General features: G+C 47.0%; 1 long non-coding RNA gene across 1 annotated transcript; it reads left to right on the forward strand.

Moving 5' to 3' along the window:
- Positions 1-1,944: 1,944 nt before the first annotated feature.
- Positions 1,945-4,327, forward strand: LOC147827222 (uncharacterized). Its single transcript, XR_015452707.1, has 3 exons — positions 1,945-2,318; positions 2,521-2,638; positions 2,798-4,327. It is a non-coding gene; the product is annotated as an uncharacterized LOC147827222 (long non-coding RNA).
- The last annotated feature ends 14,087 nt before the right edge of the window (positions 4,328-18,414 follow it).

Consider the following 18,414-nt stretch of genomic DNA (forward strand, 5'->3'; position numbering starts at 1 on the left):
TTCTCCTTGTAGTTCTGCTTTTATTTCATGTGCTTTTGAAGTGCTATTTTTAGGCCTATAAACATGTAAGATCCTGGTGTCCTCTGGATGTAGTGACATCATAGCCTTCTTTATCTCCAGTAACATTGTTTGCTCTGAACCCGCCTTTGCTGCTGCTACAATCATCACTTCAGCTTTCCCTGCCAGGTGCTGTAAATCTTATCTTGTTGGGTATGCGTGCTTGGTTTTGGTTTTACTCTACACGTTCTTGAATTTTGCTCTAGAATGCAGTTAAGATGCTTGAAAGTGGTGTGGTCCTTTCAGGTCTTGCTTTTGAGATCTTGTAGGTGAAACCAGAGCAGTCCTCAGGCTAAGGTTCATTTTTCCCTTCTGCATACTCTCCAGAGTTTGGGTTCTATAAGGCTCTCTCCTCTCTGGAGCAGTGTGCTGCGAAGTCTAGCCAGTTTGCACTTCTGAAATCTCAGAGCCAACTCCTCAACTCTGGGACCCAACTAGGCTCCACCCGTGTTCCTCTTCCCTGCCTCATGGCCTGGAAACATTCTCCAGCCACCAGCCAGGGCAACTGTGAGGCCACTTCATTTGCTTCTTGTCTCTTCTTCATTGTCTGATATCCAGCATCTCATAAACCTCTGTTGCATATACAGTCAGCCCTCTGGATCCCCAGGTTCCCCATCCAAGGGTCCAACCAGCCACAGACCAAAAGTTTATTTTAAAAATTGCATCTGTCTCAACATGCACAAACATTTTTCTTTGTCGTTATTCCCCAGGCAATATAGTATGGCAACCTTTTACATAGCATTTACATTGTATTAGGTGTTACACAAGTGTGTAATCTAAAGATGAACTAAAGTATATAGGAGACTGTGTGCAGGTTGTATGTAAACACTATGTCATTCTGTATCAGGGACTTGAGCATCTTCAGATTTTGGGGTCTGGTGGGGGGAGAGGGGTGTAGTCCTGGAACCAATCCCAAAGGAGAGAAACCAGTTTCTTCATAGCTTCCAAAGGGAGGGTGAATCCCATCCATGTCACTCCATCTTGCCCATGAGAAGAAGTCTCCATGGCTGGGCTTTGAGAACCACTGAGCTACCCAGTGACCTCATTGCCCAAAAGGGGTAGCTGAGGCTCTGGAGTACAGGCACTTGCACACCGGGTGGGAGGATCTAGACAGTGCATCACCTGCTTCTCATCAGAGCCCCAAGGTTTTCTCTCTCCCTCCCTCTCTCTCTCTCTCTCTCTCTCTCTCTCTCTCTCTCTCTCTCTCTCTCTCTCTCTCTCTCTCTCTCTCTCTCTCCCTCTCCCTCTCCCTCTCCCCCTCTCCCTCTCTACCTCTCCCTCTCCCTCCCTCTCTCCCTCTCCCTCCCTCTCTCCCTCTCCCTCTCCCTCCCCCCCCCCCAGACAATCACCAGAGGACAATAAGGAAATAGGAATAGGAATGGTGCTCACCTAGCATTGGGGGCTAGCCAGGGTCAGGCCCGGACACATTCTGTTTTCCCTTCTACCTCACAGCCCTTTGCACTCCCTCCCTTCCACACTTTGCTCTGCACAGTCCTGCCTCAGGAAGAACCACCAAGGCTCATGACCTGCCACCTCCAGCTGAACAGGGCTAGCTGCTATAAATGATTATGAAGGAGAAGGGAGGACCAGCAGCTGAGGAGAGATGCCCCCAGACAGCAATGCTGCAGGAAAAACCACACCACCTTCCTCTGGAGACCAGCCCTGTTCCAGGCCCGTCAAGGTGTTTTAATTTTGAAGAAAGTGTACAATCCAGATACACAGAATTAGCATCCTTCCTCACTTACCTCTCCTTCTCTGGGCACCTGGTAGATTTGTCTAGCTCTTATCAGTCTCCAAATGAGGGAAAGCAAGCACCTCTTCAAACTACAGTTAAAGTTTGGCAGTGTGGGAGAACTTCATCCTTGCCTTTGGGAGGCTGGCCAGGAATGCTTGAGGCCTAGGGAGAAGGCAAGGTCAGGACAGCCTTGCTCTTGCTGATTAGGTCTAGAGGCCTTGGAGTCAGTCCAGGGTCAAGTTCATTGTCATCCACAATCCTGCTCCTTTCTAGGGTCTCTTGCCACCCCCACTAGGGTCCCACACTGAGAAGCCCTCCTCCTTCAACTTCCACCCAAAGCTGAATTAAGTCACTCCTGCTCTCATTCCTTCACCAACTGCACCAGGTGTCCCGGACATCCACTCTGATAGGTCTCCCCACCCTGCCATCCTCACCAGGGGTCACAGCCCTGAGCAAGAGCAGGGAGCCAGGACCGGGTGAGTACCAGATGACAAAGCGCCTGACTGAGGACCATGCTGGGTGCTAGGTAAGTTGCCATCGGGGAAGGGAAGGGGAGGGGGGAGCCCTGAGACAAGAGTGCCAAGGTGAGGATGTCTGGAGGGGAGGGGACTATGCACTGAGAGACCCAGGCTTTTCAGCTCTTCAAGGCAGACTTGGAGGCAGAGCTGCCTAGCAGCTTCCTGAGGAGCCCTGGGTGAGCTGGGACCCCTTTGCGTCTAATACTGCAGTTGACTCACAGGCCTGAGACAGCCTGCACACCTGAGGATTGTCTCGCCCACATGAGGGTGACTCCACACACAGGAGGTTGGACCTGTTGATTTCTTCACTTCCTCTGGCTGAACTCAGGTACCAGCCTGCTCCTTCCCTTCCTTATAGCCTGCAATCCCCCTTTCCTTTGGCCTTTGAAGATCTCTCAAGAGCCCTTGGGCACCTGCTTGTATTTGATTCTGCATCTGAGAGCAACACTGCGGCCCCTCCCACAACAGGCTGCATGTACCTCTCCAGGTCTCCTGAGAAGAGCCTCAACCACCCAGCCCCTGCATCCAACCTGCCATTGCTGGACCTGCAGAATGACCCACTTACCCTTGCCCACCAAGCACATGTATAGTCTTTTTGCTCTGGATGGGAAAAGGGTCTGGGAAGTGGGGCCACCCATGCCTTGTGTCACAGAAAGTGTCCCTCTCAGGTCCCGTCTTGTCTATGCCCAACTATCTCCTGAGCACCCTGGGAACCCTGCTTGGGTCTGGGGCTTGTTTCTTACCTTCTCATAGCAGCCACCTGTCCCTTTCAGGTCCCACAGAAGGTGCCAACATCTCAGAGCACCTGTTGATGTGTCCCTTTTCCTCTGCCCCTTTTCCCCTGTCCTTTTCCCCTGCATTTCAGCCACTCAGCTGCCTTGCAACCCCACCTCTTGGAGGGGCTCAGGAAAAGTTGTGACTTTGTAAATTATCTGAACTTTTCGCCATGTTTCTTCTTTTCTCTGGGGTTTTTTCATATCCTAAAGTAGAAACCAAACTTTATGAGAAGATCAAAAGAACAAATAGAATGTTAGGAACCCTGAGCAAAGGTTGGAGGCAGCATAATGATGTGGCAGTTTTCTCTTTAAAAAGGTCATTTTGTCAGTTCAAGTCTTCAACAAATATTTGTTGAACACGTACTATATGCCAGTCACTGGTGTGGAGGCAGGAAAGCAGCTGGGATGTTGTTGTAGAGATTGATAGACAAAGGCCCAGGGAGGAAGAAATAATATACTCAAGTCACACAGTCGGTGGGCACAGAGTTGGATAGGAACCTAGCTCCTCTGCTGCTTGCCCAAGGCTGTCCTGCCACTGACCATCTTTTATCATGAGCTTTCTTTCCTGGAAGCCCCTGAATATAATCGGATTGTCACCCTGCTGGGAAATACAAGCCACAGGCCAGGGCTCTGTGCCTCCAGAAGACAATGAAATATAATCCATGAAGACTAAGTAAAAAGAGGATGACTGGCGCTGGCAGGCATGTGGGAAGATGGGCATTCTCCTGAACTGTTTCATGAAGATAATTAAAGAAAGCTTTGGAGTCTTAGAAATGCCACCACTCTAGGAATTTGTCCTCAGAAAGAGGCCAGAGACTTGGGCAAGGACTGTGCCTGGACATGCTTATTGCAGCCTGGTGATAAAAGTGAAAACCTATAATGCCCTATGTACCCAAACAGAAAGGAAGACCAGTAAATTGTGGGGAATCTCAACAAAGAACTGTTATGAAGCTATTAACATCTTGCTTTGAGGAACTCTTAATGACGTGAGAAAATGCTCATGACACAACAGTATGTAAGAAAGAAAGCTGAATGTGCAGTAAGATCTCAATTACATAAGCTATGCTGTATATGGACATCCGACCACAGTTGCTTGGATGTGCAAGGCAGGGAAAGGCATCCTGGGGAGAGGGCAAAGTATGAGCCAGGCCTGGAGGCATCAACTACATTTCCCTGTGACCTGTCTGTCACACCAGTGATGTAGAAAGGCAAGGTCATAACAGTGATCGTCACAATCACAACAGGAAAGCTTTTCATTGAGCCCTAGCTCTGTGCCAGGTCCTATGCAAAGGGCTTCTGTGGATTAGTTTATTTAACCCCCTGATGAACTTGTTCATGAAGGAAAATGAGTAAGATAAGTGAAATGCCCAATGTCACAAGAAAGAGAGAGAGTCTCAGCTAGGATTTGAACTCAGTTTTTGCACTCTCAAAGACTCTGGCTTCCACTGTGAACTGCTGAGACTGAGGAGAGGGAAAAGGCAGTCTTGGACTACCCACTGCCCCAACCAGTGGGGAGTCTATGGAGGCTCCTCTGATTGCCCTGACAAACTGAGGCCGAGGCCTGAGCCCCACCTCCAAACCAGTCCAGGCCCCTCACCTCTGCCTGCATGTGACCCCCAGCCCCAGTCTCACACACACACGCACACACACACACACACACACACACACACACGTCCTCTGAGTTAGTGTGTTTCCCACTGGGCTGTGCCAACAGCTGGAGCTTCCTGGAGAAGAACAGCCCTACAGCTCTCTAGTGGCCCAGGCCCACCAATCCATCGCCTTCACCAAAAGGCAAACACCAGGGCAGGAGCACCCAGAAACAATCACTCCAGGAATCAGGAACTGGGAAACATGAGGCATTTCCCTTCCCAACTTGTAAATACATTTTTCTTAAATCCTTCAGTTCCTGGTGCCCGTGGCCAGCCTGGGCTGCCTGAGCCTTCCCCACCCAGCCTGGGGCTCTGGGGAAACACAGGGCCGGCTGCTCATTCATGTGCAGAGGCATCTCACGAGCCCTCCCCTTCCCGAGTGTGAAGCTATCTCAGCCACCTCTTGTTTGGATGATCTAGATGTTCTGATCCGAAATGTGTGATGCAGCAGCTGCGCAGGGGAGTGAGGCTTCCTGGAAGGAGGAGGAGAAAACGGAACGATTTCACCACACACACCCCACCTGCCCCCAGCTCATCCTGCCCTGCCTAGCACCCATCACCCACATTGCCAGCACCTCCCTCTGTGGGGCCCTAGAGCTGGTGGCTGAAATGGGGCCATGCTGGCGCAGGGGGCCACTAGCATTGGGCTGTCCAGACCTCTTTCCCAGCAGAATCTCAAACCCAGCCAGGCTCCTTCTGCAGCTCTGGGGCTGTACCAGAGGCACAAATGTGAGTAGAGGGAATTTCAGTTTTAAGTTTGAGTACGTATGTATTTTCTTTTACAAAGCACTTTTCTTTCCATTCTTCACATCCCTGAAAGCCTCAGGGATTTATTGGCCCCATTTTATAGAGAGGCAAGCTATTCTCCACTCAAAGTCACCAGCCAGTTAAAAAACAGACACTGGATTTGACTGATACAAAGTCACTGGCTTCTACTGTGTCACAACATAGATTCTGAAGAAACAGACAATGAGATGTGGGGTGGAGGAGTTTACTTACCAGGGGTCAACAAGAAGAGAAGGGGCAGGGAAGGAAGCAGGACAGGAGGAAAGGGAGCCAGCTTGGTGGGAGCAAGAGAGAATGCAGCTTAGAATTGACTTTGAACGTCACTGAGCAATACTGGCTGGCCAGACATTGACACCCATGGGCTCAGTGCCTAAGTGTGAGCTCCAGGGAGAGGCCCCTGCAGTAGAAGCAGATCTAAGGGGCGTGCAGAGGCCCCTCAGTTGACTGTACTCCCACAGCCAGCCTCTCCCTGCAGGACCCCCAGGGCTGGGCATGGTCAAAGGTTCCCATGCTTGTTAAAGGTTTCAGGGCAAGAATGCACTAGGAGTGCCAGGCTTGTCCTTGTCTGCCCCAGTCCACCTGGGCAACTCAGATCCATCTTTTGTTTTTACTTACAGACCCTTCAGGGAGACCCTTCTTGGGGATTCTGATGTCCTGTCCACCTTCCAGAAGGGGAGCTTAGAAAGAGTCTGGGGGACCAGGCTGCAATCGCCTCTGTACTGGCCTCATTACTGGCCCCTCCCATCCATCCTAGATTTCACTCACCCTCAGCTGCCACTCTTGCAGCTCATTTGACAACTCATTTCAGGGCCTCCTCCCCAAAGGGCCTGAACTCTTGGTCACTGTGCCCTCCTGTGGAGGAGCTGCTGTACCTGTCCATCTACAGTTAGTTGAGAGAGTATGGAAAGGTGCCCATCTGGGTCACCTGAGTTCCACATGCATTCTTTTTTTTTTTTTCGGTACCAGGGATGGAACTCAGAACCTTGTGCTTCTGAGCTAAACCCCCAGACCCCACATGCATCCAATGCCCTGGGCAAGGCAGCCACCCTCTTTACCTACCTTCTAGTCCCGGGATAGAAGGAGCCCAAAACACCTAAGCACTCACTATAGCCAGACACTTACTGTGTTCACTAGCACGTATGTGTCACCAGGATATCTTAACCTGCAGAGCCGTAAATTGCAGGGATGGAAATCACCAAGTCCCTTGTGACTGATTAGAGCTTGGTAAGTGGGGCCATTTTGGGGTCTCCCATCTGCTTCTTAAGCCTGAGAATTCTTACAGAGGACACATGCCCTTCAAAGGGCTTTGATCAGGGAATGTATCACATCCCGCAGGATGGAAGCCCATGCTCACATAGTATTCCCTCCAAAATGGCCCATTACTGGGCCTTCTACAGGCCATTCCTAAGAAATAGAAGCTTCTGGGAGGTACAGTACCTGGTTCAAACAGCAGGCCCCAAGTCTGTGCCTGCACCTGTTAGCAGAAAGTGGGTCCCCTGGCTTGGTACACTGTTGGGTGGGATCCCTTGCAGGTAGATTAGACACCCCATAAACCTGCAGGTAGTGGTGCTGCTCAAGGAGGTGCCAGGAATCCATGCTCCTGGATGAACAGCCTGCTGAGCCTTTCCAGTGCAGTCAACTTCCTGGCTGGTCTCCTCAAGGAATGGTGCAACATCAGAGGTCAGCAAACAGTGGTCTCCCTGTTGGTGGACTGGTTTGCAGAAGAAGCACCAAGAGACCACCTCTGGTAGTGAAAGTCCACACAGAGTCCATGCCATTGTGCCCAAGCTCCACCTCCCTCTCCATGGTGCCGACACCAGCTGGGTCAGTGGCAGAGGCTGATGCTGAGTGGTTGGATCACCCACTTGGTTGTTCAGTGCCTTTCCTGGTGGGTACTCTCTGGTGAACATGAACATGAACATGTGATCCAAAGACCTAAGTTCCTATTGAATGCCTGCTGTGTACCAGGGTGCTATTTGTTCACTCATTAGATAGGAACTCTCACCAACCTTATTTTACAGGTGGAGAAACTGAGGCACAGAAAAGATCAAGTGTCTTGACCAAGGCTACTCAGCTAGGGAATGGAAGGGCTGGGGTTCAAGTGCAGGCAGGTGGCTCCACGGATGGCTCTAACCGCGAGGCCACAGGGCTTCTTGGAACACCCAGAACAGGCTTTGGTCCTGTTGTCTCGAGAGGTGCCTTTGACCTGATGCTCTCAGCATACGAAAACAGACACAGGGTATGGACAGGGCTCAGTCCCCTACTATACTCACTTCCACCATGTGGGGTCAGGCATGCTGTCACCCACAGGGAAGATTACCACTAACCCAGCCTTACAGGGCAGGACCACAGAAGTGGGAGTGCAGTGTGGCCTATGAGAGGTATTCACTGAGCATTTGCTGTGTGCCAGCCACTGTGCTGAGGGTTCCTCAGGGAGCAAAGGCAGACCTTCCTTTGCCCTTGAGGGGCCACAGTGGGTTACAGTGAGGGGGCAGTTTTAAATGGTACCCCTAATGTAGCTTATAAAGCATTGCCAATGCAGCTATGGGGACCTTGACAGAGGCTCTGATTTGTCTGGGAGGCCCTGGACTTCCTGGAGAAGGCAACATCAAGAAAAATCAGATACCTAGAAATGCATTTGCTGCCACATTTGTGAGTGGGGTTGAAGCCAGTTGGGGCATCAGGACACAATGATGGTTAAAGTTTCCACTGTCCTAAAAGCCTGTGGTTCTGACTCAACAGTTTCTAGGCTTAGGATTCTATTATTTGGAGGTTCTTATACCTGGAGATTGACAGGTCTGGGAGTCAGGGCTGCTGGTCTCCCAGGCAGAGCCTCCCAGACTAGAGCCTTTGCATAGGAAGGAGCAGCACCAGTCAGAACCTGCTAAGGAAGCTGGCTTTCCCCCTTGCTGAGCCCCAGCCAGGCCTATAACTCCACCATGTATGTGCAGCTTTTGTGGCTTAGAGAATGTAAATTTATTCTGCTTTCTGGAGCCAGCACTCACCTTATCTGCATGTTACAGTCAACAGAATAAATATTAGGGACAAGTCGGTGAGATCTTCTATGTGTACATGAGCTAAATCCTCCAGCCAGCAGTTCATCAGGCAGGGATTTCAACAGAATGCCATCCTTATATTAATTACGAGGACAGGCTGGTCACCAGGCCTCTGTTACATCAAGGGCTGGGGGGAGGGCTGCATCCCCTGCTGCAGAGACTGACAGAGACCTTTGTGTGTGCAGGCTGAGGGCTAAGGAGAAGGAGGAAGGGGAGCATTCAGGCAGATGCAGACACAGTGCCTGGGATGTTTCCTTGAGCTCAGGGACCCCCTGGATAAGGACGCTCCCCACACTGTACTCCCTTTCTCCCATCCTTCTCAAGTCTGAGGAGATGCTTTGGGGACTCCATCCTGGCTGTGGCCGGGACCAAGACCTGAGGGTCACCTTTGACCCCTCTCTATCTCTCCATCCACCCCACCGAAGGCCCCCAGCTTTGATCTTGACTGTCTATGGGTCCCTCAATCAGTAGCCAGAAGGAGTCTTTTATACAGAAATCAGACCATGCCACCATTCTGCCCAAAAGTCGTCCAGCTCTTGGTCACTCCCAGTGACACCCAGGGCCTTATAGGGATCACCCAGGCCCCACAGGTTCTAGTTCTATTCCCCTTTTGCTCTGTCTTCTCCTGCTCTTGCCCTTTATCCTTCCCTCCCTCCATACACACCAACCTCCTGACTGCTTCTCAAATACCTAGGCATTTCCTCCCTGTACTTTTTTCCAGCTGTTCTCTCCGCCTCCACACTCCCAGATGTCTACTGGGCTCACTGCCCTCCTCTGCCCAGTCTTTGCTGGCAGAAGCTGCTCTGACCCACTGTGCTGAAAACATGCAAATGCACTCGCTCCTGGTCTTCCCCACCTTCTGCTCCCTCCTCCTCTCATTGCCTTCCACAGCACATACCAGCTGCTCACACACTGTAGAACATGTGATGTTCACCACCTACTGTCTATCTCCCCAACAACACTGTGAAGAGGAGGAGGTATAATTTTCCTCAACCCTCCTAAGTTTGTACTTTGGATAGACTCCTGCAACAAAAGACAGATCCACAGGAGAAGAAGCAAGGATATTAAATGTGTGCGGGGCACACCCCATAGGAGAAAGCTCAGTGAAAAAAAACTCAGAGCAGTAGCTTAGAAGGCTGCCCTAAATATCATTTTAACAAAGGGCAATCAATTTCAGAGACAAGATAAAGGAAAGCAAAGTTTGGGGGAGGAAAATATATGGAAAATGGACTAATAGAGCAGAATCTGTTTTCAGACTCTTCCGGCACCATCCAGGAGCTGATGAGGGTATAAAGAAGAATTTATACACTGCCTTTGGGCAAGAAGAGAAAGAGAGAGAAACCCCTCTTGTCTTTGTAAATCTCTGGTCTGATTTTAGGCACAGGGCAAACAGAGACCCCCTACAGCCTGTCTCCAGCTTAGGAATATGTCTATCGAAGAGGGATATTTGGAGGTGACTCAGTCTGATTTCCTTGTACTCTCCTCCTGTCAACTCTGTGAGGCCAGAGATCTGTGTCCATGTGTATCTCAGCACCAAGAACAGGACCAGGCACGCAGTGAAACAGGAGAGAGGAACCCAACAGTCCCAAAGGTGCTTGTATTCCTTGGCTGCCCCAAACATACGGCAGCTGGGCCACAGCTACATCGGACATGCCACAACCACCCAGAAAAAGATTGCTGAAGCTCCAGAAGGCTTCAGTCAGAGACCTATCACAGATGACTCTGCCATGTGACCCCTCTGGATGACTTCAGCCCCTGCAGCCCTCCTCAGTCAGGTCCTAGGGGGGGCCTACATAAGCACCCTATATAAGCAACATCCTATGAATCAGTCTAGCTCAGTCCATGCATTGTTCCCTCTTATGGTGCAGCACAAGCCCTAATAAAGCCCCTTCCAGGTGGTGTATTTCTGCCTCCTTATGATTTCTGTCTTGAGTAGCACAGGTTGAGCTAGTAACATCAAGGGCCACTGGCACCAACAGCACCCAGTGACCAGAGCTGGTAACATTGAAGACAGCTGGCAGCCAGACAGCAATGAAGGAGCCACCATCTCTGATGGCTAGAAGAGTTCCTGAGGCCTTGCTGGTAGCTTCTAGTTCTAAGCAGTAAGGAAGGCTGTTAGTACAGAATGAGCTGATAGCAGCTGGCACGAAAAGCCCAGGGCTGTTAGCACCAAAAGAGTTTGCACTTTGTCAATTTGTGATTTTTATGAATTGAACAAGAACCTCAGCCATTTGGTAACATCTTAGAAGCACATAGAGAGACCCTTTGTTTTAGAGAAGAGAACACATAATGGTGACAGTTGTCAGCAGGCTCAAGAAACATCTCATGACTGATTTTCATTTACATGTATCTAAGAATCCACCCTAGCTGTTGACCATAGTCAATGCTCAAATCACACATGATGAGTGAATGAGAACTCAGCTGCACTATTTCAGTCAAGGTGGCAAGCTCTGGGCTGGGATGGTCATGACAAAGAAGAATTATCCCTCCTCCTCCTGTAACTCCTCCCAGGGCCCAGACAGACCACCATGCTTAGTAGGCCTGAGCACTCTCCTCCAAATCTCAGCCCCTCCAACATCCCCTCCCTATCCTGGAAGCACCCAGTAGCCCCAAAAACCCAGAGCAACCCCACAAGCAAGTGAAGCAACCCCTTCCCTTTGTGTGAAGGGAAAGACAGAGCAGCTGAGACAGCAAGCAGCCCTTCCCCCGAGGCAGACAAGGAGGCCCAGCTTCTTGAAGAGATTTTTATCATGAAAAACATAAAGATGAAATTGCCCAATATCCCAGGGATTTTATTAACCTTTGAACTGTCAGGAAGGTTATAAAACCCAGATATGTGGGAGTAGGGCAGCCTGGCTCTTCCCTGCTGGACACACTGGTTTGATCCTGTTGAGGTATACAGCCCAGTGCCTGAATGGCCCAGAGACCCTGGGCAGCAGCTCAGAAACCCCAGATTCCCAGATGCTCCTCCCCACACCCAGGGAGGACCTGAAAGAGGTGGAGAGTAGAGTCCCCAAATCCACAGTCCCAAGAGTAGCTTTCCCTGCTCCAGCCAAAGTGGGGATATCACCCTATTTCTTCATATCAGAGGCATCCTGGTTTTTCTTGAATTTGAGAGAAAATCAAGAAATAGGTAACAAATTGTCAGCTGCCTAGAAAGTAGAAAAAAATAAAAGAGGATGAGGGAACAGAAGAAAATGCACATCAATGGTGAATTCTGGCACAGTGTCCTCTGTGCAGGTGGAAATTCCAGTAGAGGAGTAAGACTGGGAGACCCTGGCCAAGAGTCCACTTCCCCGCACAATGGGCAAACAGCACTCTTTTCAGTGGCCATGAGATTAGGGATGATAGAAGCAAAGTGCCAAACCAATACTTGGCTGGAGTGTGGACAGGTACTGTGCTCCCCAGAGGTCATGCCTGAAGCAGGGTCCCCATACTGGGTGGGCAGGCAAGGGGAGATTTGGTTGGTCACAGAGACAAAAAAGGAAGTCTTATCAGCACTTCAAAGGCCTTCCTCTCTCCATCCCCACTTATGCCTGGAAACTGAGCAGGGCAAGATGCTTCTCCATTCCCCAGTCCCATCCCATCCCCATGCAGATGATGACACCAATCCCTCCACCCAGACAGAGGTTGCAGACAACCCCTGAGAATGCTGTAGACCACCAGAATATGATCCCCAATCTGCAAAGTCATCTGTGAGTGAGATGCTCTCTTAATGAAGCAGAAAGGCAAGTGGACTTGGGTCATTTGGGGAAGGTGGAGCTCCTGCTGGCATTGATGTGTCCGTTGGGATTTCAGTGTCAGGTCTGAATTAGGAGGGTGGTGCACTGACATCACTGTGCTTCTGCAGGATGGTTTATTACCCCATCTGGCCAAGGAGGAGAGCAGATACATGCCACATGCTCACACCTCCTGACACTGAGTGCAGACATTCAGGAGAGCCCAGGCAATTCTGCGAAAGTTCACTGCTAAATCTCACCAAGTTTTAAATGAATTTCCCCAACTGGGATCAGGAAACACTAGCTTGGGTGGTGTTAACAGTGGACAATTTCATGCCCAAAGATGATACGGACCTGATTTTCCTGTTTTTACCAAGCACCCAGGACAACTACATCACCTGCTTTCATGACATCAGATTCTAGTCTGTCTATCTGCCCAGGTCAGTCCTGGAAATTCTATTCATTGGTTCCTTCTGAGCCCAAAGAGTCTATCCAAGCAGGAGCTTGTCCACACTGTGCTTGATTTCATCCCCTTTTACCCAACTCCTCACCTCCATCCAGTCTTACCCTTGTCTGTCCCAGGCTTGAAGTCTAGCCCAGCCAGTAGTAGGCCTGAGATCCACAAGGCTAAGGAAAATCTAAGAGAGCCTCGGTTAGGAATCAGAAGATAGAGTCCTGGTCTCTGTTCTGGAAGGTGATGGAAACTTAGGAGGTGAGGCCTAGTTGGAGGAAGTGGGTCATGGGAGTATGACCTTAGGGACTATATATTGTGTTCCTAGCACATTCCTCCATTATTATCTGGCTCTCTCTGTCTCTATGTGTCTCTCTGACTCTGTCTGTCTCTTTCTCTCTATCTCTCTGCCCCCCCCCCTCTCTCTCTCTCTCTCTCTCTCTCTCTCTCTCTCTCTCTCTCTCTCTCTCTCTCTGTTATGGCTTATGTCTAGATATCCCCTCAAAGCCTCATGTAGTCATAGGTGGGGAATTTTGGAGGTGGCTGCATTTAGAGTGTGTAATGCTGAGGTTAAAGATGTGATGCTGCCATTAATTCACAATGCAATGCTAGGATTAATGTTGCCCAACCTTGGGTGTGTGTTCTGCCCACAGAGCAGATAGCTTGAATAGATATAGGAGGGAGGGGCCTGCTCAGGGAGGAGCTGCACAGGCACTTGGGCTCCTGCCTGAGGCCCTCCATTCCATCCCTAAGTGCAGACACATCCCAGAGAGCAGCTGTGTGGCCTGGACCAGCAAGGGAGTGGGCAGATCCCAGCTGGGGCTCTACCCGGACCCCAGAGGCTCAGGCACACCCACCCAAGCCAAAGGCCAGCCCAGAAAGGGGCTGCACAGGCACTCAGTCTTCAGCCAGAGGCTCACTACACCATCAGCCACAGCCAGGGACCTGCCTGGAGAAGAGCAGTACAGGCACACAAGCAATACCCAGAGGCTCACCTGAATACCATTGATAAGTGCAAGGATACCCTAGCCAAAGCCTGTGCAGACAACAGAAACTGGTGTGCACAGCCCCCAACCAAAGGACCTCCCAGACAATAGCTACATAGGAGCCCCAGTGAGAGGCATGCCTAGATACATCCCAAGTGTGCTCAGGCCCTAGCCAGAAGCCCACCCAGAAAACAGGTCAGCTCAGGAATCTAGAAAGCCACCACTCTGAACCCAGGAACTGGTGTAATGGTGAGGAGTAGAGTAAAGGCTGCTTGGTGACTTGCTGAGAATTCAAGACCACTGGGTGAGCAAAAAGTCACCTCAACAAAGACACAGCAATCTTCATCTGTTAAATGAGAAGACATGTAAATAACTCCCAAAACCAGACTTCCAGATCACCTAAGGGAATCCCAAAGGGCAACAAGATGGAACAATCTGAGACTCAACCACCTGGACTCCCTGAACTGGCAATGAAAGGGGACTTGGAAAAAATGAAATCAGAAATAATTTCTCAGATAACAGCAGAGATTATGCCCATAGTACAAGACATGATTAATAAATCTAGAGTGGATACAGATTAAAAAAATAGAGGATCTGAGGAATATGATGGAATTCCAACATAGGAAACAAATGGAATCCATAACACAGATAGAAACAGATATCCAGGAGACTAAAAACTTCATTGAAAGTTTACACAGCAGAACAAGCCAATGCCAGGATAGAATTTCAGATATAGATGATAATATTGCAATCAGTGACAAGGAAAAGAAAAATTTCTTAAAAATAGTAAGGGACCATGAGAAAGCAATCCAACAGCTGCTAGACGATGCAAAGAAGAGTAACATCAGTGACTGGAGTCAGGGAAGAAACAGGAGAGAGAGCAGATGACATAAAAAAACTGTTCACAGAAGTAATGGCAGAAAACTTCCAAACTAGGGGAAAAGAACTTGACATAGAGATAAATGAGGCATATAGGACTCCAACTAGCCATGATTTAAAAATCTACACATAGGCATATAATAGTTAAGATTCCAGAAACCCAACAGAAGAACAAAGTTCTACAAGCTGTTAGAAAAAAGAAACAAATCACATACAAAGGAAAGCCCATCAGAATCACAGCAGACTTCTCAACACAAACCCTCAAGGCAAGAAGAGCTTGCAGTGATGTATTCCAAGACCTAAAGGAAAACAGCCTCCAACCCAGACTGATGTACCCTGCAAAACTATCTTTCAAAATTGATGGAGAAATAAGATACTTTCATGACAAAGAGTACATTAGGAACTTCATGAATACCAAACCAGCACTCCAAAAAACTTTAGACAATATCCTAGGAAAACACAACAATGATCACAACCCCAGAAAGCTCTGTACAATGAATCCATCAGGCACGACAAGAAATTAAATGTAAAGGGAGAGAATCTAACAAAAACAAAAAGTCAGGACAAGGATAAGTCAATATATATCAATTATAACCATCAATGTTAATGATCTCAATTCACCAATCAAAAGAAATAAACTGGCAGAATGGGTCAAGAAGCAAGACCCCACAATATGCTGCATGCAAGAAACACACTTAATTCAAAAAGAAACTCATAGACTGAAAGTTAATGGGTGGGAAACAATACTCCATGTGTCAGGAACCCAAAAAAAAGCAGAAGTAGCTATTCTCTTTGCAGACCAAGTGGATTTCAAACCAACACTGATTAAGGGAGACAAAGGACACTACGTTCTTATAAATGGAACAATCCAAGAGGAAGAGACAACAATCATTAATATATATGCACCAAACACTAAGTGTGCCCAAATATATAAAATAAATACTAACAGACATAAAAAATCATATAAGCAGTAATACAGTAGTAGTGCAGGACCTAGATACCCCACTCTCACAAATAGATCAACTAGACAAAAAGTAAACAATGAAATACTAGAACTCAATCAAACTCTTGAGCAAATGAACTTAACAGATGTTTACAGAGTGTTCCACCCCACAAAATCAGAATACACATTCTTTTCAGCTTCACATGGGTTGTTCTCCAAAATAGACCACATATTCACTCATAGAACATGTTTAAGTAAGTGCAAATGAATTGAAGTTATGCCCTGTATATTGTCAGACCATAGTGCAATGAAATTGGAGATCAATAACAAAATAAACTGCAAGAATTTCATAAACACCTCGAAACTGCAAAACAGCCTTCTGAATAGCCAGTGGGTTACAGAGGAAATTAAAGAAGAAATCAGACAGTTCCTACAACTAAATGACAATACCAATACAATGTATTAGAATCTATGGGACACAATGAAAGCAGTCTTATGAGGGAAAATCATAGCAGTGAATACTCACATTAGGAAAAGAAAGCGAGCTCAATTACACAACCTGATGCTGAACCTCAAGCTTCTAGAAAAAGAAGAGCAGGACAAACTCAAAGCTCATACAAGGGAGAAAATTGTAAAGATCGGGGCAGAAATCAATGCAATGCAGACTAAGAGAACAATACAAAAAAAATCAATGAAGCCAAGAGTTGATCCTTCAAAAGAATAAACAAAATTGACAAACTCTTAGACAGTCTTATCAAAAAAAAAGGAAAGAAAAGGCCCAAATCCATGCAATTAGGAATGAAAAGGGTGAAATTACAAGAGACCCAGCAGAAATCTAGAGGATCATCAATACTCACTGCAAGAACCTATATGCCAATAAAATGGAAAACAGAAGAAATGGACAGATTCCTAGATAGGTGTGAATTACCAAAGCTGAAGGAAGAAGACCTAAAAATTTTTAAAAACACAATATCAATCAATCGAATTGAAAACATAATTAAAATCTTATCAACTCAGAAAAGACCAAGTCCTGATGGCTTCACTGCTGAATTCTAGAAGACATTTAGAGAGGAACTACTGCCACTACTGTTTAAACTCTTCAATGAAATTGAAAGGGAAGCAGTACTCCCAAAATCATTCCTGGAAGCAAGCATCACCTTGATCCCCAAAGCAGAGAAAGACCCAACCGAAAAGGAGAACTATAGGTCAAACTCACTAATGAACATGGATGCAAAAATCCTTAATAAGATACTGGCAAATAGAATGCAGAAGATCATCAAGAAGATCATTCACCCTGACCAAGAGGGATTCATCCCAGGGATGCAGGGATGGTTCAATATATGCAAAGCAATAAATGTAATACACTATATTAATAGGACCAAGGACAAAAACCATATGATCATCTCAATAGATGCAGAAAAAGTATTTGACAAAATCCAACATGCATTTATGATAAAAATGCTACAAAAAATTGGAATACATGGACTCTACCCCAATCTGATAAAAGCCATCTATGAAAAACCAACAGCCAATATCATACTAAATGGTAAAAAGCTGAAATCCTTCACATTAAAATCAGGAACAGGACAAAGATGTGCACTATCAGCACTCCTGTTCAGTATAGTTTTGGAAACATTAGCCATGACAATTAGACAAGAGAAAGAAATAAAAGAAATAAAGATAGGAAATGAAGTCAAATTGTCACTATTTTCAGATGACATGATAATCTATATAGAAGACCCTAAGAATTCCACCAAAAGTCTTCTAGACTTAATAACCAAATTCAGTAAAGTAGCTGGATACAAGGTCAACACAGAAAAATCAATAGCTTTTCTTTACACAAAAAACAGACTCACTGAGAGAGAAATGTGTCAATCAATTCCTTTCACAATAGCATCCAAAAAATTGAAATACCTAGGAAGCAACCTAACAAAAGAAATCAAAGGCCTCTACTCTGAAAACTATAGCACTCTGGAAAAAAAGAGATTGAAGAGGATATCGAAAAATGGAAAGACTTCCCCTGCTCCTGGGTGGGAAGAATCAATATAGTGAAAATGGCTACACTTCCAAAACTGCTATATAGATTCAATGTAATCCCAATTAAAATCCCAGCAGCATACTTCACAGACCTGGAGAAAACAATCCAAAACTTCATTTGCAATGAGAAGAGACCTAGAATAGCAAAAGCAATACTAGGCAATAAAGACAAGGTAGGGGGTATCACAATCCCCAACTTGAAACTATACTACAAAGCTACTATGATAAAAACAGCATGGTACTGGCAAAGAAACAGACCTGAGGACCAGTGGAACAGATTAAAAGATGCAGAAGCAACTCCAGACACAATCAGCCACCTCATCTTTGACAAAGGAGCCAAACATCCTCATTGGAGGATAGAAAACCTCTTTAATAAATGGTGCTGGAAAAATTGGGTTTCAACTTGCCAAAGATTAAAACTAAACCTATATCTCTCACCATGCACTAAACTAAAATCAAAATGGATTAAAGATCTAAATATTAAAACAGAAACACTAAACTGACTGGAAGAGAGGTTAGGAAGAACTCTTGAAGATATTGGTGTAGGAAAAGATTTTATGAACAAAACCTCAGTTGCCCATGAACTACCACAAACAATCAACAAGTGGGATCTCTTCTTATTAAAAAAGCTTCTGCACAGCAAGAGAAACCACCAACAGTGTGAAGAGACAACCCACTATGTGGGAAAAAATTTTTCACCAGCTGTACCGCAGACAAAGGTCTACTATCTGGAATCTATAAAGAACTTTAAAACATCAGACCTCCCAAATTTAAAGACCCAATCCAAAAATGGGCATCTGCAATAAACAGACATTTCTCAGA

Source organism: Heterocephalus glaber, unplaced genomic scaffold (assembly GCF_053883595.1).
Source record: "Heterocephalus glaber isolate CG9 unplaced genomic scaffold, H.glaber_assembly_v1.0 deba00001452, whole genome shotgun sequence".
In the NCBI taxonomy this organism is placed as follows: domain Eukaryota; kingdom Metazoa; phylum Chordata; class Mammalia; order Rodentia; family Bathyergidae; genus Heterocephalus; species Heterocephalus glaber.